Source organism: Chiloscyllium punctatum, chromosome 8 (assembly GCF_047496795.1).
Source record: "Chiloscyllium punctatum isolate Juve2018m chromosome 8, sChiPun1.3, whole genome shotgun sequence".
In the NCBI taxonomy this organism is placed as follows: domain Eukaryota; kingdom Metazoa; phylum Chordata; class Chondrichthyes; order Orectolobiformes; family Hemiscylliidae; genus Chiloscyllium; species Chiloscyllium punctatum.
The window spans coordinates 73205944-73232983 of record NC_092746.1 but is presented as its reverse complement, the minus strand read 5'-3'; the positions used below and the strand labels follow the sequence as shown (position 1 = coordinate 73232983).

At 41.3% G+C, this 27040-nt stretch overlaps 1 long non-coding RNA gene across 3 annotated transcripts; it reads right to left on the bottom strand.

The window, feature by feature from the left end:
• Positions 1–1462: 1462 nt before the first annotated feature.
• Positions 1463–22755, bottom strand: LOC140480648 (uncharacterized). 3 transcript variants are annotated; one of them, XR_011961361.1, is made up of 3 exons: positions 22591–22755; positions 16626–16750; positions 1463–6793 (listed from the first exon to the last, which is right to left on the bottom strand). It is a non-coding gene; the product is annotated as an uncharacterized lncRNA (long non-coding RNA). The 3 variants fall into 3 exon arrangements; XR_011961363.1 differs by lacking the exon at positions 22591–22755 and adding an exon at positions 20314–20370; XR_011961362.1 differs by lacking the exon at positions 22591–22755 and adding an exon at positions 20314–20363 and having other exon boundaries at positions 16626–16747.
• Positions 22756–27040: the final 4285 nt, after the last annotated feature.

Below are 27040 nucleotides of genomic sequence, written 5' to 3'. Positions count from 1 at the left end.
GGGGGCGTGAACCTGACCAGGTAGTCATGGAGGGAAGGGTCTTTGTGGAAAGCAGAAAGGGGTGGGGGGGGAATATATCCCTGGTGGTGGGGTCTGTTTGGAGGTATTGGAAATGTCGGCGGATGATTTGGTTTATGCGAAGGTTGGTAGGGTGGAAAGTGAGGACCGGGGGGTTCTGTCCTTGTTACGGTTGGAGGGGTGGGGTTTGAGGGTGGAGATGCAGAATGTGGATGAGATGCATTCGAGGGCAACTTCAACCATGTGGGAAGGGAAATTGTGGTCTTTAAAGAAGGAGGCCAGCTGGTGTGATCTATGGTGGAACTAGCCCTCCTGGGAGCAGGTATGGCAGAGGCGGAGGTATTGGGAATACAGGATAGCATGTTTGGCCCAACAAGTCCACACCGACTCTTCGAAGAGTTACCCACCCCCCTACATTTACCCCTGACTAATGCACCTAATCCACACATCCCTGAACACTGTGGGCAATTTAGCATGGCCAATTCACCTAACCTGCACACCTTTGGATTGTGGGAGGAAACCAGATCACGTGGAGGGAACCCACACAGACACAAGGATAACATGCAAACTCCACAGAGACAGTCACCCGAGGTTGGAATTGAACCCGGGCCCCTGGTGCTGTGAAGCAGCAATGCTAACCACTGAGCCACCGTGCTGCCATGCTGCACCATGCCACCGGGCCACGTTAGGGGGATGGAGGTTATTCCCTATTACTAAGATCTCTGTGTCACTTTTTAAATGTAAAGCTTATTTGCAATTATAAACTCCCCAAGCCAATGTTTGTTTTCCAACCAATAATAATAATAATATCTTTACATATTATATCTGTTTTTTGTGGTCAATGCTCCATGTCTCTGAGCAGATCTCAGGCTATTGGCAATTTATATATTGGTTATTGATTTTTTTGAGTAGATACGCATCATCATGTAAGGCCTGGACAGCAAAGGGATTACAAAGAGGAGCAAGGGACTGCAAAAGATGGAATTTGTAAAGTTTGCAAAGCCATCTGGCAAACTAGCCAATGAATTTGCTGCATTAGTCGTCCTTTTCTGCTTGGAAAACCCAGTGCTGTTATGATGGCCAAATTATAAAGGATGCAATTCTGGAAATTCTTGCTGGATGATAGTGAAGGATTTGAATTTAATGTCTCAATCATACTCAGCCCAAAGTACGCCTGACTTGGACTTGCTCCAATTATTCCCTAGAAAATGTTCCTTTTCCATGGGTTGTTGCTGAAATATTTCCATTGCCATACAAGATATTTTTAAACAGCCACAATTGATGTCAGAAAATGGCACAGAACACATATACAAACTATTTTGCATTGCAAACATCCTTTGGCACAGATACTTGCTTCACAGCATTTAAGCTCGTTACATTCATAAAGCAGGCACAATGAGGTTCTGTTACTACACAAAGTTCTCTAAAATCATCCCATGAGGTCTCACACATCACTTTAATACTGTTCTGCTGGTTGCATACAAGGTGTCCAGATTTTACAGATCCACAATGACGGCATGATACTAAAGACACAACACATTAGGATTGATGAGATGGCAATTGAATAAATGTTTCTAATAAGGGCTGTACCAAAGGCCAGCAGGAGATTCGTGTTCTCTTGAGTATAGTCTCGCAAGGTGTTAGAGCAAGTTCAAATCAGGCACAAGGTTCAATGATCTTGGTTTTATACTCTTCCCTAAGGCAACAGATGCTTGTTTCTCCAATCTCAGTATTTCTTAAAGTGGGAGATCAATCAGTGTAAATATTGTAGAGGAGATAGATGATAGGACAGTCAAGCATAGATTCTATTTGGAGTGCATTTGATGAACTGAAGAATCTTTACTTCTTATGAATTTTCTTTAATTAGTTGTTTCTAATTGCTTTGTCTTTCCTTCACCTGTATTGTATTATTTTGCAGCTCCTGCAAGATGATAAAACAAATTTTGAAGATTGTTTAATTTCACTATTGCTTTCATAATATCAAAAGTTGTGATTTGATGTGTTATTGTTGCATACTATTTGGTGTATAGATTTTATTGGTAACATATTTGTTGCACCACAAATATAAATCCACTAAACATGGAAATGATTTCAAGTTTTCTCATTTGGTGCTTGCTGGTGAATATGAAATAGAAATTAAAATGCATGGAATGCTTCTGGTTCACTGCAGGAAGCATGTAGGAGCCATGCAGTCTGCAGGTGGTAAAGATAAGTTACTTATTTAAGTGATAATTAATCATAGTATTGTGAGAGAGACATTTTGCAAATTTACTGTGTCGTGCAACTGCCATGTATTTTATGGTTCAACAATAGAAATCTAATTTGCAATTGTTTTCTCCTTTTGGGGATTTTATAATACATAATAGAAATGTATTCAATTCCCTACATAAAAAGCTATTGTGCTAGTTTGTATGACTGTTAAAAAGGAAGTTAATGCAAATGTGGTGAATAAATATAAAAGTTCAAGATTGCAGTGAAACCACTGGATCATTTCTGGCTGTCTTCAACTGAGATATTATTTTAGAATGCTGGAATAACATTCCAGTTTATATACAATGTACACAGTTAATCAGGGACAGGCCTTCTAACTCATAAGCCAGTGGTTTGTGCAATGCCGGTAAACTGTGTTCAATATCATCTGGCATGAGTCAAAAAGTGCGGAGCTGGAAAAGCGCAGCCAGTCAGGCAACATCCATGTAGCAGGAGAGTTGACGTTTTGAGCATAACCTCTTCATCAGGAATGTCTGATCTGCTGTGCTTTTCCAGCACCACACATTTTGACTTTGATCTCCAGCATCTGCAGTCCTCACTTTCTCTCATCATCTGTTCTGATTCGGGTGTCCCACCCTGGTACAGTAATCCCTGCTCCCTTTATTGTAGAGGAAGATAATGGGCTGAGAAAGTGTTGTTCACTATCCTTTCTTTATTCTGGCCCCTTTTCTTGGACAGCTGAGCTTTATAATTCTGCTTCCTCTTGCAATGAACTTCCAAACAGTCTGCTTTCAGAGGTCATGGTGTCGGCAACATGATATAGATGTCAGTGCCCATGTTCACTGTCATCAATCTCGTAATTTCTTCATAACTTACTTCATGGTCTGTGGAATTGCACATAACAAAAAGGAAATAACATTGTGACTTAGAACACCCATGAATTGAGTTGTGATGATGTCAAATGTTCAAAACAAACTTATGTAGTCAGTATAAGCAAACCTCAAACTTCAGCTTTCAGTATCAAATCTGAGGGGACAAACTGATAGCAGATGAAAAACATGAGGTCACCTTAAATGATCACAAAGTCAGGACCTTTCACATACTCACTCAGTATCCTTGATCTAGAAGGGGTCATTCTTCACCGTTTATATTTTTTTTATAACTTCTTGCAGATCCATCACAGCAAATCTTCGATACAGGTTGATGAAGTTAGTGATAAGACAATAAGATGTACGATCAGAAGTAAGCCATTTGGTCCATTGAATCTACTCTGCCATTCAATGAGATCATGGCTGATCTCATAATCTTCTATCACTTTCCTGCCTTTTCCCTGTGGTCTCTGATTCCCTTACTGAACAAAAATCTTTATATATCAACTTTGAATGTACTTAATATACTCACTAACACTCTTCTGTAAATAATTTTACATTTTTACGACCCTTTGAAAGTAAAAACTCCTTATCTCTGTCTTCAATGTGTTACCTCTTCCTCTGACATTATGTTCTCTTGTACTAGACTCTTCCACAAATGGAAGCACACTCTCTGAATCTATGCTGTCAAGTCCCTTAAGAATCTTGCAAGTTTCAATAAGATTTCCTTTCATTCTTCTAAATTCCAAGGAATACAAGTTCAATCTCTCCTCCATTTCTGGGGCCAACCGAGAGAACATTCTCAGGACAGTCTCCAATGCTAGTGTGAGATAAGGGGCCCAAATCTGTTCACAGTATTCCAGCTATGATCTGATTAGTACCCTCAGTTAATCTTAGCAAATCCTATCTACTTTTATACTCCATTCCCTTTGAAATAGAAGCCAACATTCCGTTTGCCTTCCCTATTTTCATCTGAAATGAATGCTAGCTTGTTGTGATTCATGCACAAGGATCTAAATCTCTCTGTGCTGCAGCTTTCTGCCATCTTTCTCCATATTAAATGATAACCACTAGAAAGATCATGATAATGATGGTGATGAAGATAATATTGATGATGATAGAAATTATTTTGATAAAGATCAAATTGTGATCATTGTGATGATGGTGGGCATGATATAGGAAGGGGTTGTGATTCTTACATAGATGACATATGACATTTTTCAGTCCATCTGACTATCCTTGTTAGTTTGCATTCATAGTTTCTTTTCCCTTTTTTAATAGCTTTTTGTGGCTTACTTAGTGTGTGAATTTGTTCCCAATCCTCAGTCATTGGATGAAGGACTTAGAAATTTACTTTTAGAGTTCTTCCAAGCAGTGGTGTCCTTCCATACACACGCTATATTGTCAATGACTTCACTCCCATAATGCCATAAACATAAGTAACAAAGCATCAGCAAACATTTTTTGCTCTATCCACTCAGAACAGGGTTTCATTAAAAAAAATTAATGTAGAGACTCTAGGGTCCCAAGATTTTAGGTGAATGTAGTTAATTGCATGGACTTTAGAATTACATCTATGTAAAAAAAGATTGTGCCAGTGTGGTATTGTTACCATCACTGAGGTTATTGGCATGTTAATGTAGACAAAGGATAGTGTATTGTTCTCATGTTCATGAATTGGTGGTCAAGAGAGAGAAAACCTCTATTTACTACAACCTACAACCTACCTCAGTTGTAGGAAAGGTTTTGGAAAGGATGGTAAGAGATAAGATTTATTATCATCTAGCAAACAACAATTTGATTTCAGATAGTCAACATGGTTTCATCAAGGGCAGGTCATGTCTCACAAGCCTCATTGAGTTTTTTGAGAAGGTGACCAAGCATGTAGATGAGGGCAGGGCAGTTGACGTGATATACATGGACTTCAGTAAAGCCTTTGATAAGGCTGTTGGAGAAATTGCAGAGGCATGGAATTGAGGGTGATTTAGCAGTTTGGATTACAAACTGGCTTTCTGAAAGAAGGCAGCAAGTGGTGGTTGATGGAAAATATTCAGCCTGGAGTCCGGTTACTAGTGATGTGCCACAAGGATCTATTTTGGGACCACTGCTGTTTGTCATTTTTAGAAATGACTTAGACGCAGACATAGGTGGATGGATTAGTAAATTTGCAGGCGACACTAAAGTCAGTGGAGTAGTGGACAGTTTGGAAGAATGTTACAGGTTGCAGGGGGACTTGGATAAACTGCAGAATTGGGCTGAGAGGTGACAAATGGAGTTCAATGCAGCTAAATGTGAGGTGGTGCACTTTGGGAAGAATAACAGGAAGGCAGAGTACTGGGTCAATGGAAAGATTCTTGGTAGTGTGAATGTGCAGAGGGATCTTGGAGTCCATGTACATAGATCCCTGAAAGTTGCCACCCAGGTGGATAGTGCTGTTAAGAAGGCATACGGTGTGTTAGGTTTCATTCATAGAGGGATTGAGTTCCGGAGCCGCAATATCATGCTGCAACTATACAAAATGCTGGTGCGGCCACACTTGGAATATTGTGTACAGTTCTGGCCCCCATATTTCGGGAAGGATGTCGAAGCATTGGAAAAGATGCAGAGGGGATTTACCAGGATGGTGCCTGGTCTGGAGGGAAGGTCTTATGAGGAAAGGCTGAGAGACTTGGGTCTGTTCTCATTGGAAAGAAGAAGGCTAAGAGGGGATTTGATAGAGACACAGAGATGATCAGATGATTAGATAGGGTAGACAGTGAAAGACTTTTTCCTAGGATGATGACGTCAGGTTGTACGAGGGGACATAACTACAAATTGAGGGGTGATAGATTTAAGACAGATGTCAGAGGCAGGTTCATTACGCAGAGAGTGGTAAGGGTGTGGAATGCCCTACCTGCTAATGTAGTTAACTCAGCCACATTAGGGAGATTTAAACAATCCTTAGATAAGCACATGGATGATTTTGGGATAGTGTCGGGGGACGAGCTGAGAATAATTCACAGGTTGGCACAACATCGAGCGCCGAAGGGTTCTATGTTCTAAATGTATAAGTAAGGCTATTGTGCCAACGGAAGATATCAGTGATGATGTGATAATATGCTGGATTCTGTTTGTTTCTCCTTTCTTTCATTCTCCACAATGATAATGAAATACAAAGATTTTCACAGGCTGGACTAGATTCTGAGAAGCTTCTGTAAATGGATAGGAAGATGATATTCCAAACAGTGCTGACCATGTGACCTGTATGAAGAAGGCTGCAGTGTCTATAGACAGGTGGGCAAAAATAGAAATTAAAATGTTAAAGTTTCCACAGTTTGTATTCAGAATTTCTAGAATTTTGTCAGGGACTTTTCATTCTGCCCTGATTAACTTAAGCCATGGCATCTTATAAATTTTGTCTAAATTTTCCTGAATGCATTACTGATCCAAATTGAATCAACAAAGTGATAGAAAGTATAATTAATAATGTCATCAAACAGCACTTGTTTAGCAATAACTAACTCAGTGATGCCCAGTTTGGGCTCCATCAGGACAGTCAGCTTCTGACCTCATGACAGTCTTTGTTCAAGCACAGACAAAAGAGCTAAATTCCAGAGGTGAGGTGAGAGTGACTGCCCTTGACATCAAGGCCGCATCAAGGAGCCCAATAAATACTGAATTCAATGGAAATCGAGGAAAAGACTCTGGAGCCATATCTGGAAGAAAGACAGATAGTTGGAGGTCAGTCATTTCATGGTTATGTCCCTGGCCCAACCCAACTACCAAGACTTTTCCTCCTATATTTAAGTCAGAACTGTTTGCTTATGTTCAGCACCATTTGTCACTTCTCAGATAAATGCAATTAGATCAATGAGGACCACTATCTCTCCCGATGCTCCAGTTGTGAATGTCTACCTTAATTTGTTAAGAAAATAGCTTGAACTTGTCACAAAAAGTGAAGGCCAGCAGGAAAAACACAATTAATGTCTCTGACACATCCAAACAATTGATGGTGCCTGATAACAGAATTTAAAGATTTCATAAAAGTGACCAAGTTAAACCATTTGTACAGGTTTCCCATTTTCAAATGTAAAAATCTGTTTCGTATAAATGAAGTTAATCCTTTACTTATATTTGTTGTTATTTCTTTTTGCAGTCAGGATGGTGCCAGAGAGCAGCAGCCAGCCAAAATAAAGTCCATTCACTACTGTTGCAAGTTCTAGTGTCAGTTTATTTTAACATCGGTCAGTCTGTCTTGTCAGTAAGTGACTGGTTTCTTTATTTTAAACAATGCTGGCACATTAAAGTGAGGCCAATTTGATAGAGAAAGGCAGAAACTGTTATCTTCTCTTGCCCACAAGTTACTGTTCTGTAAGATATCAGCTTATGTCACTCCCATTCCATACCTGACTCAGGATCATTATGTGTGGGATATCTTATCAGTTGAATGCTACAGTTTTAATTCCCAAACCAGAGAGTCATAGAGTTATACAGCACGGAAACAGACCCTTCAGTCCAAAAGTCCAGATATCCTAAATTAATCTAATCTCATTTGCCAGCATTTGGCCCATATCCCTCTAAACTCTTCCATTCATATACCCACCCAGATGTCTTTGAAATGTTCTAATTGTACCAGTCTCCACTACTTCCTCTGATAGTACATTCCATACACGTACAACCCTCTGTGTCGTAAAAGTTGCCCCTTAGATTCCTTTTAAAACTAAATGACACATGATGACCCCTTCTCACCTTCAACCTATGCCCTCCAGTTTTGGACTGCCTTACCTTGGTAAAAAGACTTTGGCCGCTGTTTACTTTATCCATGCCCCTCATGATTTTATAAACCTCTATAAGGTCACCCCTTAGTCTCCAATGCTCCAGGGAAAAAATCCCCAGCCTACTCAGCCTCTCTCTCCAGCTTAAATTGTCCAATCCCAGCAATACCCTTGTAAATCTTTTCTGAACCCTTTCAAGTTTAGCAACATCATTCCTATAGCAGGGAGACCAGAATTGAACACAGTATTCCAAAAGTGGTCTAACCAATATACTGTATAGTCGCAACATGACATCCCAAGTCCTATACTCTTATCTGACCAATAATGGCAAGCGTACCAAATGCCTTCTTCACTACTCTAACTGTGACTCCACTTTCAAGGAACTATGAACCTGCATCCCAAGGTCTCTTTGTTCAGCAAACTCCCCACAACCTGACAATTAAGTGTATTAGTCCTGCCCTGATGTGCCTTTCCAAAATGTAACACCTCACATTTGTCTAAATTAGCCTTTATCTGCGACTTCTCAGCCCATCTGATCAAGGTCCCATTGTATCCAAGGTGACACTCACTGTCCACTTCATCACAAATTTTGATGTCATCTACAAACTTACAACGCATTTCTTTTTGCACCGAACTTCCAACAAAGACTGAAGGCATGTAGCAAAATAGGTTATTTTTTCTTTCTTGATAAAAAGCTGTACAATCATGAAAGGAGATTTTTCTGACTTGTTATAAATGATGTCAGGAATCCTTTGCACCATTGTTACTAGTTTTATGTTTTTGAAGAAATCAGTACAAGCACCCGACATGTAATCAACTTGTTCCAAAATGGCTATGTTGGAATGTAAGTCTCCATCTAAATTTTAGCCCCATGACTGTATTTAGCAGGAAATTTAAACAAACTACACGAAAAGCTACAAAGCATTTGAAATTTTTACAGATGCTGAGCACTCCTGGGTTAATCTACAATGGTCCAAGTGACCGTGAAGACCACATTAGTTAGAATTTTAAAGACTCAAATTTATCACTGCTTTTAATGGAGCAGGGCTGTGATATTTCAATGTTTTGCCAAATAGGTGCTTTTTAAATTTGTGGGACATGTGTGTTGCTGACTGGCCAGCATTTATTTCCAATCCCTAGTTGCCTTGGGAAGCTGAAGATGACCTGCCTTCTTAAACCACTGCAGATTGTGTGCTGTAGATAGACCCACAATGCCAGTGGGAATGGAATTCCAGGATTTTGACATGGTAGCAGTGAAGAAATGGTGATGTACTTCCAATTCAGGATGGTAAATGGCTTGGAAAGGCACTTGTAAGTTGTGTTGTTCCCAAGAATCTGCTGCCTTTTCCTTCTAGATTGTAGTAGTTGTGGGTTTGGAAGATGCTCCCTGAGGATTGTTGTGTCGCCATAGTCTCACCAGACCATAGGGGCTGCTCTCTCATTAGAGATTTGGAACTGGTGTTGATTGAATCTGAGGGCCACCAGACCTTAGGCGAGGGAAGAGGTTGAGAAGGAGAATCCTTCATGGCAACCTCAAACCAGTGATGGGTGGGTTCTCTGAGGATATTTAGTGATTTTCTGCAGTGCGTCTTATAGATGGTACACACTGCTGCTAAACGTTGGTGGTGGAGAGAGTGAATGTTTGTGGTTATGGTGAAAATCAAGTAGGCTGTTTCGTCCTGAATGCTGTAAAGCTTCTTCAGTGCTGTTCAAAGCTGCACTCATCCAGGCAAATAGGGAATATACCTTCACACTCCTCATTTATACCTTCTCGGTGGGGAACAGTCTTTGGGGAGTCAGGAGGTCAGTTACTTGCTACATTAGCCTCTGACTTGTTCTTGTAGCCAAGTGGATAATCAAGTTCAGGTTCTGGTCAATGATAACCCAAGGATGTTCATAGTGGGGGTTTCAGTGATGGTAATACCATTGGGCATCAAGGGATGATGGTTAGATTGTCTGTCTTTTATTGGAAATGGTCAATGCTTGCCATTTGAATAGACCGAATGTTATTTGCTATTTTTCAGCCCAAGCCTGGAGATTGTCAGATCTTGCTGGTTTTTTTTGTGAGACACAGTGAGAGACACAAAGTGCATGAATCTTAATTCAATTTCCACCATCAGGAAGATAGGAAACACCCGAGTGGCCAGTGACAAGCAGTGCCCTTCACATCAAAGGGCAATGTTGTGTGATCAAAACAGTGAAGGGGAGGGTAGGGACTAAATCAAAATAGAGTTGGAGAGGGAAATAATGCACTCCACTCCCTGCGGCGCCCAGATCTTGCTGTTATTTGAACATAGATTGTTTCAGTATCTGAGGAGTTGCAAATTGTGCAATCATTGCTGACCATCCCCACTTATGATGGAGGGAAGGCAATTGATGAAGTTGACGGGCCTAGAACACAATCCTGAGCAACTCCTGCAGAGATGTTTGTGATTGAGTGGAGAATTTGTAGAGGTGTATAAGAAAATGAGAGGCATGGAGAGGGTGAATACACTCAGTCTTTTACTTAGGATTGTGGAGCCAAGGAATAGAAAGCATCAGTTTAAGGTTAAAGGGGAAAGAATTAAAGGGAACCTGAGAGGGAATGTTTTTACACCGAGACTGATATGCATATGGAATGAGCTGCCAGTGGAAGTGGTTGAGGCAGGTACATTAACAACATTTAAAAAGCATTTGGACAAATACATTGATAGGAAAGGATTAAAAGGATATGAGCCAAGGGAAATGAGGTTAGCGTGGATGGACATTTTGGCTGGCATGGACCATTTTGGACCAAAGGGCCTGTCTCCGTGCTGTACCTATGACTCTATGTCCTGAAGCTGAGATGACTGACCTCCAATAGCCATAACCATTTTTCTATGTGCCAGGTATGACTCCCTAACAGTGGAGTGTTTGCCTCCAATGCCCATTGATTCCAGTTTTGCTGGAGCACCTTGACATTCAGACAAACACAGCCTTGATGTCAATAACAATTATACCTCACCTCTGGAATTCAGCTCTTTTGTCCATGTTTGAACTAATCTGTAATAAAGTCAAGAGCTGAGTGGCCCTAGTGGAATCCAAACTGGTCGTCACTGAGCAGGTTATTGCTGAGTGTTGCTTGCTAGTATTGTTGATGACACCTTCCATCACTTCTCTGATGATCAAGAGAAGACTGATGATGCAGTAATTGGTTGGGTTGGACTTGCCCCGCTTTTTATGTACAGGACATACCTGGGCAATTTTTGATGTTGCCAAGGAAATATCAGTGTTGTAACTGTACTGGAAGAGTTTGGTAGGGTTGGAACAAGTCCTGGAGCACAGCTCTTCAGTACTATTACTGAAATGTTGGTCGGGCCCATTACCTTTGCAGTGTCCAGTGCCTCCAACCATTCACATGGATATGGATATCACATGGAGTGAATTGAATTGGCTGAAGACTGGCATCTGTGATACTGGGGACCACTGGAGGACTATCCATTTGGCACTTCTGGTTGAAGTTTGTTACAAAGGTTTTAGCCTTATCTTTTGCGTTGATGTGCTAAGCTCCCCCATTGTAGAGGATTGGGATATTTGTGGAACCTCCTGCTCCACAGATGTTGTTTAGTTATCCAAAAGCATTCATGGCTTGAAGCATTAAATTATGTGGTGGCATACAAAATGACTTATGTCCCTCATACCATAACCTCCTGGAATTCCTTGATTATAATAATGATCCATGTCATTATTGAAACTTACAAGATCTTGAGGGCTCTTAACAGTCTGGATATGGGAAGGATTTTTTCACTTGTGGGAGAATCTAGACCTGAGGCTCAACATTTACGGATCACCACCTTAGAAAGAGATGAGAATTTCCTTCTCACAGAAGATCGGGAGCTTTTGGATCTCTCTCTTTCTCAAAAGGTGGTGGAATCAGAGATTTTGAATGGTTTTAAGACAGATGTAATATGAAATTTGAACACATCAAAAGTCCAGCAATCATACAATAGGGATTCTTTATTCCATCAGGTTATTGCCAAGAGGAAGGGGAATTAAGGATAAACAAGGAACTAATTTCAGCATTCACATGGAATGAGCTGATGGGTTACATTGAGCTGAACAATTCCTTTGTCTATCTGTTCTCCTCACTCATCACCTTCCACCAAAGACATTCTCTTATTCCAGGGAGAATTTGTCTGACTGTGCCCTCTGCCTTCCTTCACCATTGTCAGTGCTGGTGAAGCGTCTGGTGAACTGCCCAGCTTCTTGACTCAGCGTCTTCCACCTCCATCACCATCTGCTGCTGAGTCTGATTCATGTTAAATGGGAAAAGGGATGTATGTTTATCTGGAGTAATCTGGAGTAACTGCAGTAATCAGATCAGGCATGATCTTGTTGAATAGTGGAGTTGGCTTGAGGGACTTACTCATGCTCCTAATTTGCAAGTTTATGCATTTGTATATCAGATGCACCTGTAGCTTCAGAGCTTCCAGACTTTGATGAAAAGTTTTCTCCCTCCTTTCCATTTGCCCTTAGTAGGAGCTTAGCTGCCTGAACTTTGAATTCTTATAACCTTTGAAAAGTGGAAGGAGGGCCAACCAAAGCAAGGCTGTCAACCTGAAACAGCTCTGATTCATTCAATCTCCACATTACATTCTTTGATTACCATGCATGACAATACTTCTATTTAAATTTAACATTGTTTGCTTGCCATTCAATTTTTAAACATTTGATTGCCAGGCCATCCTAGTTAGATAGGAAGGTGAAGCAAGGCTGGATTGATAGTTGCAGCAAACCAGTGTCCTGCAGGGCAGGTGTCAGCTGATAGATCAACCTACCCCAGTACCATTCTTTTACTCTCTCTAAACTTCCCAATTTAAGGTGGATTGGCTGAGGAAAGTCCAATCAAGGAGTTAGTGACAGTAAAAGTCATTGAACAAGAATGTAGTTTAGTTGTTTGCTTGTCTAGCATTTGCTGCCAGCTTTGAGAAAAGAGAGAAGTTTTTTTTGACTCAGTCCTGTTCTGGTTACCCTAGGTCACTGATCTTATCCATTGCACTCTCTTTGATGAAATATGAACCAGTTAACACATGTTGGTTATGAGTCAAACATGATTCTTTTTGCCCTACTGAGGCTTGACCCCTTTGAGTCTGTGACACATACAATCAAGTAGTTTTGGTAAACACTTTAAGTGCTGAAACTCATGATTTGTGTAAGATGAAAACAAATTCACAAGGTTTTTGTTGTACACTAAATGAAATTTGGCTGTGGAAAGATGACAAGCCTTCCAGCTGCTCCCTATGTGAAAGGGAGAGCCTGCAGAATTCATAAGCTCTCCTTCTATACCTTTACCTGGCATCAAGAAAGCCCTTAGTTTGCTGTGAGCTAGTTTGTTGAAGCCCAGAGGAGGACCCCCAGAAGAGAAACTCATGGGCTTTAAAATATCAATCATCTACTTTCCTTTATTTAAAAGCTACAAACTTTTAAATAGATTTGGATTCACAGCAAACTTCATGGTTCAATGGGAGATCTGTTTTGTCACATTTTTGTTGGCAGAGCTTCTTGTCAAAAGGAAAAAGGTAGCTTACATAAGGTGGAGGAAGCTAGGGTCAAGCTCAGCTCTAGAGGATTACAGGCAGGCAAGGAAGGAGCTCAAAAATGGTCTGAGGAGAGCCAGGAGGGGGCACGAGAAAGGCTTGGCAGAACGGATTAGGGAGAACACAAAGGCATTTTACACTTATGTGAGGAATAACAGAATGGTCAAAGAAAGAGTAGGGCCGATCAGGGATAGAATAGGGAATTTGTGTGTGGAGTCTGAGGAGGTAGGGGAAACCCTAAATGAGTTTTTTGCTTCTGTCTTTACGAAAGAAACAACTTTGTAGTGAATGAAACCTTTGAAGAGCAGGTGAGCATGCTGAAATGGATAGAGATAGAGGAAGCTGATGTGCTGAAAATTTTATCAAATATTAAGATTGACAAGTCACCAGGCCCGGATCAGATTTGTCCTCGGCTGCTTTGGGAAACGAGAAATGCACTTGCTTCGCCACTTGCAAAGATCTTTTCATCCTCGCTCTCCGCTGGAGTCGTACCTGAGGACTGGAGAGAGGCAAATATAATTCCTCCCTCTAATAGGGAAATCCCCGGCATTTACAGACCAGTAAGTCTCACGTCTGTCGTCTGCAAGGTGTTAGAAAGGATTCTGAGGGATAAGATTTATGACCATCTGGAAGAGCATGGCTTGATTAAATGCAGTCAACACGGCTTTGTGAGGGGCAGGTCATGCCTCACAAACCTTATCGAGTTCTTTGAGGATGTGACTAGAAAAGTTGATGAGGGTCGAGCTGTGTGATGTGGTGTATATAGACTTCAGCAAGGCATTTGATAAGGTTCCCCATGGTAGGCTCATTCAGAAGGTCAGGAGGAATGGGATACAGGGGAACTTCGCTGTCTGGATACAGAATTGGCTGGCCAACAGAAGACAGCGAGTGGTAGTAGAAGGAAAATATTCTGCCTGCAAGTCTGTGGTGAGTGGTGTTCCACCTCTGTCCTTGGGACTCTATTGTTTGTAATTTTTATTAATGACTTGGATGAGGGGATTGAAGGATGGGTCAGCAAGTTTGCAGATGACACAAAGGTTGGAGGTGTCATTGACAGTATAGAGGGTTGTTGTAGGCTGCAGCGGGACATTGACAGGATGCAGAGATGGGCTGAAAGGTGGCAGATGGAGTTCAACCTGGATAAATGTGAGGTGATGCATTTTGGAAGGTCAAATTTGAAAGCTGAGTACAGGATTAAGGATAGGATTCTTGGCAGTGTGGAGGAACAGAGGGATCTTGGGGTGCAGGTACATAGATCCCTTAAAATGGCCACCCAAGTGGACAGGGTTGTTAAGAAAGCATATGGTGTTTTGTCTTTCATTAACAGGGGTATTGAGTTTAAGAGTCGTGAGATCTTGTTGCAGCTCTATAAAACTTTGGTTAGACCGCACTTGGAATACTGCGTCCAGTTCTGATCGCCATATTATAAGAAAGATGAGGATGCTTTGGAGAGGGTTCAGAGGAGGTTTACCAGGATGCTACCTGGACTGGAGGGCTTATCTTATGAGGAGAGGTTGATTGAGCTCGGACTTTTTTCATTGGAGAAAAGGAGGAGAAGAGGGGACCTAATTGAGGTATACAAGATAACGAGAGGCATAGATAGAGTCGATAGCCAGAGACTATTTCCCAGGGCAGAAATGACTAAGACGAGCGGTCTTAGTTTTAAGCTGGTTGGAGGAAAGTATAGAGGGGATGTCAGAGGCGGGTTCTTTACACAGAGAGTTGTGAGACAATGGAATGCGTTGCCAGCAGCAGTTGTGGAGGCAGGGTCATTGGGGACTTTTAAGAGACTCCTGGTCATGCATATGGTCACAGAAATTTGAGGGTGTGTACATGAGCATTAGTGATCGGCACAACATCGTGGACTGAAGGGCCTGTTCTGTGCTGTGCTGTTCTATGTTCTATGTTCTAGAACAAAATTCCCAAAGGTTCAGCATCAACAACAAGATGGATGCAATTCAAAAAGAAAATTAAACACTTTCAAGTGTATGTATAAATCATTTCAGTTTGTTAATAAGCACTTGGACATGTGGTTTATTATATACTTTGCTTTTTTATGTGTAAATTTTATTTTAATTTTCTTATTTTCTGTTTTTTTTAGAAATAATGATAATTAGCAATTTCTTTATGGCCTTCAACAGCAGAAATAAGAAAATGACTTGGTTGAAGGTGGGGAAGGAAGAATCTCTAGATTTGATTTTCCATATTTTCTTGTAAGAGAAATATCCGATCTCCTTTTGCTATGTACCTGGATATTGCATAATGTGGTGAATTTTATGAAATTTTTACACATCTCGGGCTGAAGCTCATTACTTTTTCAAAACCTGCCACTACTTTCTTGCATTCAGGTTTCTTGTCCTCTTCATTCTTCCCCTTCATGCTGAAAAATAGCCAGTTGGTTGGAGGAGAACCATCTGTCTCCAGGCCTTTGCCAGTTCCCCATTGTGAGAAAGAAATAGTTGCATATACTGTTGCCAATGTCCCCAAGCAGAATAAAAATGGTTGCTAATCAACTCTTGATAGTAAGTGACTGGAATTGATTTGTAATCAAGTAAGTGACTGGGATCAAGTAATTTGTATGTAAAACCTTGCTATATTTTTGGAGAAATTATCATGTTGTGAGAATTTACTGCTGTTTCAGTTATCCATTCTGTCTATTGCTGTAGCTCATACAGCCTCTAAATATACTGCCTGTAAAAAGGTAATGTTTGCTTTGCACTTTGTAAAGTTAAACTTCATTTGATGTAAAATGCACTACTGGCTGTAGGATGTACTGAAACTTTTTTATTTAGTCATGGGATGGGGGCATCACTGGCTGGCCAGCATTTATTGTGTGCCCCTTGATGCCTTTGAACTGATTAGCTTGCTAGGCCATTTCAGAGGGTAGTTGTAAGTCAACCACATTGTTGTGGATCTGGAGTCATGTGTAGGTCAGACCAGGTGAGATGACAGATTTCCTTCCCTGAAGGACTTTAGTGAACCAGATGTATGTTTCTGACAGTTGGCAATAGTTTCATGGTCAAAAAGTGTGCTGCTTGTAAAACACAGTTGGTCAGGCAGCATCTGAGGAGTAGGCCTCAGATGATGCCTGACTGGCTGTGCTTTTCCAGCATTACACTTTTTGACTCTGATCTCCAGCATCTGCAGTCTTCACTTTGGTTTCATGGTCTTCAGTAGGTTCTTACTTCCAGATATTTTCAAAAAAGTTCACACCATACCTTCAACTCTTTGCAGCCTTTCATGTTGCATGCCCATGGTTTGTGCGATAGCAGTCAGATCTGTGTTCTGCACAATCTGGTGTGGTTCAGGATTCCCACTCTGGCCTGATAGTCTTTGTCACCTGCTGCAAAGATACAGGGTTGAGAAGGTGCACCATTACTTGGCCTCTATTTTCTTTGGACCCTCTTCACAATCAGCCAAACTTTCTATTGTTGCTCACTGCTTTCAGTGCCCTTCCAAATAATCAACCTACAGAGGTTCTGGCCATCAGCAACTACCACCCAGTTGCCACTGTCAATAAGCTCCCACCTTTACTGGTGTCCTTGTCGCAAAGATAGGGATATCCAGGAGTTCATGACCCAGTCCTTTACTCACCTCCACATGCCAGGCCCTGTCATGGAATGGACTCAATGTTAACTCTGCTTTCTCTCCACAGATGCTGTCAGACCTGTGAGTTTTTCCAGTAATTTATGTTTTTGCTCATGAGCTAATGACCAGTTTACCAAATGGAATGATTTTGCCACTGTTCTAAATGGGACAGATTTAGCAACTCGAACTGGGCATTCATGAAGCTCTGTTAGCCAATAGCAGTAGCAGCAATATTGTATTCAATTATAATTTGTAACCTCATGGCACAACGTATTACTCCACTCTACTATAACTATTACCATCAAGCTGAGAGATTAACCCTGGTTTTGGATCAATATTTGAGAATGACATGCCAGGACTGGCAACACCACACACATCTGGAAATGATGTGCCAAACTGGGGAACTTTCAACAAGGGCTACTTGCATGTCAAACAGAGGAAGTGGGGTGCAAGACATAGAACTAAGTGGTCCAGCAATTGACAGATTACATCTAATCTCCATCGTCATGTAATATCCAGTTGTGAATCGTGGATAATAATCAAACAACTGACAGGAAAAAGGGATTCCACAAATACTGCCATTCTCAAGGAAGTGGATGACCGTAAGACATAGGAGCAAAAATTAAGCCATTCAGCCCATCGAGTCTGCTCCACCATTCAATCATGGCTGATAAGTTTCCCAAGAGGAGAAAGTGAGGACTGCAGATGCTGGAGATCAGAGCTGAAAATGTGTTGCTGGAAAAGCGCAGCAGGTCAGGCAGCATCCAAGGAACAGGGGGATCGACGTTTTGGGCATAAGCCCTTCTTCAGAAATGAGGAAAGTGTGTCCAGCAGGCTAAGATAAAAGGTAGGGAGGAGGGACTTGGGGGAGGGACGTTGGGAATGCGATAGGTGGAGGGAGGTCAAGGTGAGGGTGATAGGCCGGAGTGGGGTTGGGGCGGAGAGGTCAGGAAGAAGATTGCAGGTTAGGAAGGCAGTGCTGAGTTTGAGGGATTTGACTAAGACAAGGTGGGGTGAGGGGAAATGAGGAAACTGGAGAAATCTGAGTTCATCCCTTGTGGTTGGAGGGTTCCCAGGCGGAAGATGAGGCGCTCTTCCTCCAACCATTGTGTTGCCATGGTCTGGCAATGGAGGAGTCCAAGGACCTGCATGTCCTTGGTGGAGTGGGAGGGGGAGTTGAAGTGTTGGGCTACGGGGTGGTTGGGTTGGTTGGTCCGGGTGTTCCAGAGATGTTCTCTGAAATGTTCCGCAAGTAGGCAGCCTGTCTCCCCAATATAGAGGAGTCCACACCGGGTGCAGCGGATGCAATAGATGATGTGTGTGGAGGTGCAGGTGAATTTGTGGATATGGAAGTGTCCCTTGGGGCCTTGGAGGGAGGTAAGGGGGGAGGTGTGGGCGCAAGTTTTGCATTTCTTGCGGTTGCAGGGGAAGGTGCCGGGAGTGGAGGTTGGGTTGGTGGGGGGTATGGATCTGACGAGGGAGTCATGGAGGGAGTGGTCTTTTCGGAACGCTGATCAGGGAGGGGAGGGAAATATGTTTACTATAAGCCGACCGACTCCCACAGCTACCTAGACTACACCTCCTCCCACCCTGCCCCCTGTAAAAACACCATCCCATATTCCCAATTCCTTCGTCTCTGCCGCATCTGCTCCCAGGAGGACCAGTTCCAAAACCGTACCACCCAGATGGCCTCCTTCTTCAAGGACCGCAATTTCCCCCCAGACGTAGTCGACGATGCCCTCCACCGCATCTCTTCCACTTCCTGCTCCTCCGCCCTTGAGTCCCGCCCCTCCAACCGCCGCCAGGACCGAACCCCACTGGTCCTCACCAACCTCCATGTCCAGCGTGTCATCCGCCGTCATTTCCGCCGCCTCCAAACGGACCCCATCACCAGGGACATATTTCTCTCCCCTCCCCTATCAGCGTTCCGAAAAGACCACTCCCTCCGTGACTCCCTTGTCAGGTCCACACCCCCCACCAACCCAACCTTCACTCCCGGCACCTTCCCCTGCAACCGCAAGAAATGCAAAACTTGCGCCCACACCTCCCCCATTACTTCCCTCCAAAGCCCCAAGGGACCCTTCCATATCCGCCACAAATTCACCTGCACCTCCACACACATCATCTATTGCATCCACTGCACCCGATGTGGCCTCCTCTATATTGGGGAGACAGGCTGCCTACTTGCGGAACGTTTCAGAGAACACCTCTGGGACACCTGGACCAACCAACCCAACCACCCCGTAGCCCAACACTTCAACTCCCCCTCCCACTCCACCAAGGACATGCAGGTCCTTGGACTCCTCCATTGCCAGACCATGGCAACTCGACGGTTGGAGGAAGAGCACCTCATCTTCCGCCTGGGAACCCTCCAACCACAAGGGATGAACTCAGATTTCTCCAGTTTCCTCATTTCCCCTCCCCCCACCTTGTCTCAGTCAAATCCCTCAAACTCAGCACCGCCTTCCTAACCTGCAATCTTCTTCCTGACCTCTCCGCCCTCACCCCACTCCGGCCTATCACCCTCACCTTGACCTCCCTCCACCTATCGCATTCCCAATGCCCCTCCCCCAAGTCCCTCTTCCCTACCTTTTATCTTAGCCTGCTGGACACACTTTCCTCATTCCTGAAGAAGGGCTTATGCCCGAAATGTCAATTCCCCTGTTCCTTGGATGCTGCCTGACCTGCTGCGTTTTTCCAGCAACACATTTTCAGCTCTGATAAGTTTCCCAATCCCATTCTTCTGCTTTCTCCCTGTAACCTTTGATCCCCTTGACAATGAAGAACCTATTTATCTCAGACTTAAATACACTCAATGACCTGACCTCCACATCCTTCTGCAGCAATGAATTCCACAGACTCACCAGTCTTTGGCTGAAGAAGTTTCTCCTTATTTCCATTAAAACAGCATATCAGTGAAAAAGACCAGGCTGAAGTTTGTGCACCCATCTCCGACCAGAAGGGTCATGTGAATGATCCATACTAATTTTGTTCTAGGTGTCAAGCATCATAGATGGCAGTCTTCAACCAATTTGATTCAGTCCATGAGATGCCAAGAAATAGCTGAAGGCACTGGATACCGCAAAGGCTATTCCAGCAAATTTCCGACAGTAGTACTGAGAACTGGGTAGTATTGAAATATTTGAACTTTTACAACAGATCCAAAATTACACGATATAAACCCCAGTTATGTCTTTTTTGGAACCATACATCTAAAGTGATTGGTTCCTCTCAAAGATAACTACATTTTTCGCAGATCTTGTTTCCAATTATTCTTATATTGTAGACCAAGCTGATTTTTAAAAAAAAATTGCTTACCTTAAAGCTAGTAGACATTCATACTGTGAACATAAAACAAAGAACTGTGGATGCTGGAGATCTGAAACAAAAATAGAAGTTGTTGGCAAAACTCAGCAGGTCTGGCAGTAGCTGTGAGAAGAAAGCACAGTTAATGTTTCGAATCTGGTGATTCTTCTTTAGAACACATCAGAACTCCTGATAAAGAGTCACTGGACTCAAAATGTTAACTGCTTTCTCTCCACAGATGTTATCAGATCTGTTGAGTTTCTCCAACAATTTCTACATATTGTGAACAGATTGGAAATAATGATATTTATTTAAACCAAGAGCATTGCTCCTTATATTACAACTATTGATTGAGATTGATGACATCATGGTCATGTCAATATACAGTTTGTGGCTTTTTGACAGACTAGCATATTTAATTAATTACCCCAGATAATAGCTACAATATGTGCAGTTTGTTGTAGGTCATTGTGTAATGATTAAATTCCGCCCCATCAATCAGGATTTTCTCGCAGATTTATTGAACATGCTTTAATGATTTTAGTAACCATTAATCAATCTCTTGTATGTTTTCAAACTGCTTAATCCAAATTCAACTTAGAGACAGTTCTGGACAAATGCAAGAAGTCACAATTTGGATGAGAATTTAGGAAGCGCGTTTAGTAAGTCTGCAGATGACAGCAAAATTGATGGTGTAGTGGACAGTGAAGAGACATTTGGATAGGTACAAGAATAGGCAAGGTTTAGAGGGATATGGGCAAAATATAGGCAAGTGGGACTAATTTAGTTTGGGAAATTTGGCCGGTGTGGATGTATTGGACAGAAGGGTCTGTTTCTGTGCTGTATGGCTCTATAACTGTATGACTCTATGACTTAAAGCCCAAGTTGAGGTCTTAAACAAAACTTTGACAGCATTAAATGATGCAAAAGACAATCTGCCGATAAGTTTAATCATGATGCAAATATTTCTAACAAATTTAAATATTCTATTTGAACATCTCTCAAATCTCTTTAACCTATTTTCCAACAAAAATTGCTAACATTTGATATCATCTTATCATCTCTGGTACATTAGCTTAATGTCCTTCCTCAAGTCAAAACTGAGCACAAATTTCCAACTGAGGCCTAACGAAAGGTACTACCAGTTGGAAGTCTAAACTGCAGGAAATTATACATAATTCTATATACAGGGGAGAAAGTGAGGACTGAGTCAAGAGTAGGGTGCTGGAAAAGCACAGAAGGTCAGACAGCATCCATCAATGTTTCAGGCAAGAGTCTTTCACCAGGAATGATGAAGGGCTCTTGCCCGAAACGTCGATTCTCCTGCTTCTCATATGTTGCCTGACCTGCTGTGCTTTTCCAGCACCCCACTCTCGACTCAGAATTCTATGTACAGTTGATTACAGAAAAATATAGTACCTGATAAAAGTTGATACTTCACCCATGCATCTTATGAGAATGAATTTTGTAAAGCTGAGATGCAAAATACAAAAGCCAAGTGCAGCTAATCGGAAAAATCTATTTGCATCTAGATTTTCTACAAGGTTACACACATGCCTTTTGAAATTTAGCGCCTATCAATTTCCAATATCTGGAGGATGTAATTCTGAAGAACCATAAGTGAGAATTGCTTGTCTTTCCATTGTTCATTCTTGCAGTACCCTGCTGAAATGACCATTTTCAGAACAAAGGCAGTGAAAATTTACTTACAAGAGTAATCTGAAATAGAAGCTAAAAATATCTGCAAGAAAAATAGCGACCTCACAAGATTCATAGAATAAAAATTGCTCATTAATCACAATTTGGATCCAGACTTCCAGAAAAATACATTTTTAATCAAGAGATTTGAAACAACTGCAATTCCTGTTTAAATTTACTGTGTGGATCTTTTTTTGTTGCATATTTTATACATTTACAGATGTTTACTGATATTGTAATAATGAGCAGGAAACATTGTAATTTATTTAAACAGATGGTCCAGTATTTTATCAGGAAACCTGGAAGTTGTGGATAGATTGATAATATTACAGTTATAGCAATGTATAGATTGATAGGTTTTGTGACAGACCAGCAAAAACACATTATAATTTCTTCACGTATGTCATTGCATAATTGAGGGTCTCTGTTGAATCATTCTACATTCTCTATCAGTACATTACCAAACATACTTTGACATTTAACATTTTAAAATAAATATCATAAAATTTGAACTGTACTAAAAGTTACAATGACTTTTAAAACTGATCAACAGGCAAGGCAATAGAATGAAAACTAATTTTACAAATATACCTGGAGAACATAAGCATTTTCTTTTGGATATCCATAGGCTTCAGAAAAATAAGAAAGGGCCCCCTGCGGATAAAATTAGCAACAGATGTTTGGCGTTTCCAGAATGTTGTTAGCTTTTTCTTCAAGGCTTTTTCATTTGCTCAGACAGCTTCAAAGCAAAATCATTTAAATTCTCATTCTTTTTTATTTATGCTTTTACTTGATAAAATCCTTGGCAAGGAAAGAATAATGATCCAATCCCCAGATTGTCAATGGATAGCAACAGAGCTTAAATGTCCATGTAATGAAACAGATGGGTGGGGGTGTAGTAGTTTTACTTGAGTAATATGAGAAGAGGTCCCTGTTTACTAGATTTCCATGGTCTGTCCACATCTGGTGCAGCTCATCTTGCTGGATCTCCAGATAGAATCATAGAGTTGTACAGCATGGAAACAGACCTTTGGTCAACTCGTCCAAGTTGGCCCGATATTTATACATCAATCTAATCCCATTTGCCAGTGTTTGGCCCAAATCCCTCTAAACTCTTCCTATTCATATACCCCTCCAGACGCCTTTTAAATGCTGTAATTGTTCCAGCCTCCACCATTTCCTCTGGCAGCTCATTGCATACATGCACTACCCTCTGCATGAAAATGTTTCCCCCTAGGTCTCTTTTAAATCTTTCCCCTCTCACCTTAAATTTATGCTCTCTAGTTTTGGACTCCCTTACCCTGGGGAAAAGACTTTGGCTATTCACCCTATCCATGCCCCTAAGATTTTATAAACCTCTATAAGGCCGACTCTCAGCCTCCTACGCTCCAAGGAAAACAGCCCCAGTCTATTCGACGTCTCTCTATAGCTCAAACCCTCCAACCCTGGCCACATCCCTGTAAATCTTGTCTGAACCCTTTCAAGTTTCACGATATCCTTCTTGTAGTAGGGAGACCAGAATTGAATGCAGTATTCAAAAAGTGGCCTAACCAATGTCCTGTACAGCCATAACATGACCTCCCAACACCATACTCAATGCACTGTCCAATAAAGACATGCATACCAAACATCTACTTTACTATCCTGTTCACCTGCAACTCCATTTTCAAGGAACTATGAACCTGCACTCCAACGTCTCTTTGTTCAGCAACATTCCCCAGAACCTTACCATTAAGTATATAAGTTCTGACCTGATATGCCTTTCCAAAATGCAACATGTCACCTTTACTAGGTTGAACTCCATTGCCAATCCTTAGTCCATTGGCCTATCTGATCAAGATCCCATTGTACTCTGAGGTAACCTTCCTCACTGTTCACTACACCACCAATTGTAGTGTCATCTGCAAACGTACTAACCATATCCTCTATGTTCACACCCAAGTCATTTATATAAGTGACAAAAAGCAGGGGAACCAGCACTGATCCTTGTGGCACTCCACTGGTCACAGGCCTCCGGTCTGAAAAGCAACCTCCATCACGATTTTCTGTTTCCTACCTTTGAGCTAATTTTGTATCCAATTGGCTGGGTCCCCCTATATTCCATGTGATATAACCTTGTTAACCAGTCTACCATATGAAACCTTGTCCAATGCCTTACTAAAGTCCATATAGACAATGTCCACAGATCTGCCTTCATTAATCCTCTTTGTCACTTCAATATTACATTATACTGTTAACAAAGTTTGAAGGGCTGATCTGAATAAGGGTAAGTAACATTCAGTGAAATTTTTTTAAATTCATGTCTTGTGAGTAGCACTGGCATAATCAGTATTTTTTGCCCATCCCTAAATGATTTTGAGAAGATGATGGTGAGCTGCTCACTCAAACTGGGCAGTCCATGTGTTGTACGTGCTAGTGCTATGGGGTGGTGATAGTCACAGAAATCTGTCATTCTTAGCTCTATTGTTCTAAAAGAAAGAAATTCAACCAAGAATTTTGGCCCTTAGTTTTGTTATTCACACTGTTTCAGTTCAGTAGCTTTTGCAACACTAATAGTTAATTTGCCTTAGCCATGCCGATTTACAGTCAGTTTGGATGATTGACTTTGACTCTCGTCATGACCGCCATTCTACTTAGTGCCATTAGCGAAAAGCTCATTAAAACAGAAAAATAATGTTTTGTTATAAGTCTCACAAATGAAATAATTTCCAATGTTTGATAGTAATATTTATGAAGAAGTGAAGCAAGACTGTGACATACTGGGCTCATTGTAAATAATGCTCTCAGAAACACACTTTACATAAGTTATAGGAAAAGTTGACCAGTTTGGTATTGATAATTTACACCAGAGGGGAGGAGGTCCAATTATCCAACTCCAAGGTAATATATGGTCGCAAAATTGTCAAGCTATACCCAAGGTTTTACAGGTTCAGCTTATGAACAAAATATGTTCTCTATTGCAAAAGTGTGCACATATGACTATCATTTCCATATTGGTAATTTTATTCTGAATGCTCATCAAAGTGAAGGACGTCTAGGCTGGGAAATGAAACTCATTTCTATATTGACACCCATGGTAAAACACAAAGCATTACTAGCTCACAATACATATGAATAATAAAGCTCTTTACGTTTTATCCTTATTGGAATAAGTTTTACTTTCCATCTTTGTGTATCCATAGTTGAGGCTAAGATTTTAAAATTTTAAAAAGTATGCTCTACTCTATCTATAATACTTTCAGGTGTTTGCTAGCTTTCCCTTGTGATTGTGGTTTAGGGTCAACTAAATCTCATGTATGAAAACCACTGTAAGCTTTTTATGAAATTGGTGGAGGAGGAAACAAGACACCAACCTTGTTCTTATTATGAGAATAACTTCCAGAATCTAACATTACAAATATCTGCTTCCTCCCAAGACAACTTTCAGAGTCCCAGAAGTCTCTCTTTACATGTCCTCAAGGTAATTAATCTATGAATGACTTACATCTGAATATCTTTAACCTTAGTAATACAATCAATATAGAAATAACAAACACCATTCTGGTGCATTCTTCTTTGGCAGTATCTTGACCAATTAGAGTTGACTTGACGATCAATCTGTGTCCTTTTCTCCTGCAATATAAATAGCTATTTGCATTGAAATTCAGCATGCTTGTGTCTGTCCTGATGATGCAAGATGAATAGCTTCAATTGGATCTCTTTTTGTTTCAGCAACATAGCATTCCTCTAATGGCATGCAAGTCTTGAAATGGGTCCAAGCTGAAAATGTTAAAACTGAACAAAAATTGTACACATATGCCTCAAACCTGAAATTAGCAAACTTGTCGATTTTCCATCATTAAGTGTGTCATATGGAACCATCTTGATCCCAAAGACATCCTGGTTAACTACCTAACCTGTCCATCACTGTGCAGATAATGGTCTTCTACAAATCAGCAGAATCTTGGAATTCTGATAACAACGGGTGGCAGGGAGTTTCTTAGTATTCCACCAGGAGACACTCTATATAAAATATCTGATCTCAGGTGGTTCTTAATTATTAACACAATCCAATAATGCTGATAAATGTACACATATCACCTACTACAACATTTCAAATGATGGGACCAATTATTGCAATGTGTTTCATATTCAGTGCTGAATTAAGTCCTGTTTCATTCCATGACTGAACAGTCACTCTGCTAAGAATGTCCAAATTTAAAACATTTTGGGCAGTCTTAACACATTGGCTGTGAGTTCACAGCATGAAACAGCACATGACTCAGCAGTGAATGAAAAACACATTGACCTAATTGGTCACAAACCATTGACAACAACGATTTGCTTTATATTGTACCTTTGACGTGTGCCAAAAATGTTCTCTGAACTGCTTCCATTTCATTATCACAACTTCACAGGAGATACAGCAGAAACTGCCTAAAATCTTAATTTCCACTTTGAATCCAGAGAAGCTCAGGATGAGATCAGTTCTGAGAAGATTCCCAGAAACAGATGAATACCACAAGATGCTTTAGATCATAAGACCATTAGACCATAAGAACTAGGAGTCGAAGTAAGGCCATTCGGCCTATTGATTCCACTCTGCCATTCAATCATGGCTGATGGGCATTTCAATGCCACTGACCCGCACTCTCCCCATATCCCTTAATTCCTTGTGAGATTAAGAATTAATCAATCTCTGCCATGAAGACTTTTAACGTCCCAGCCTCCACTGCGCTCCGTGGCAGTGAATTCCACAGGCCCACCACTCTCTGGCTGAAGAAATGTCTCCTCATTTCCATTTTAAATTGACCCCCTATAATTCTAAGGCTATTCCCACCTGACGGAAACAATTTCCCAGTGTCCATCCATTCTAAGCCAGGCATTATCTTGTAAATTTCTATTAGATCTCCCCTCAACCTTCTGAACTCTAATGAATACAATCCCAGGATCGTCAGCCGTACATCATATGTTAGGCCTACCATTCTAGGGATCATCCGTGTCAATCTCCACTGCACATGCTCCAGTGCCAGTATGTCCTTACTGAGGCGTGGAGCCCCAA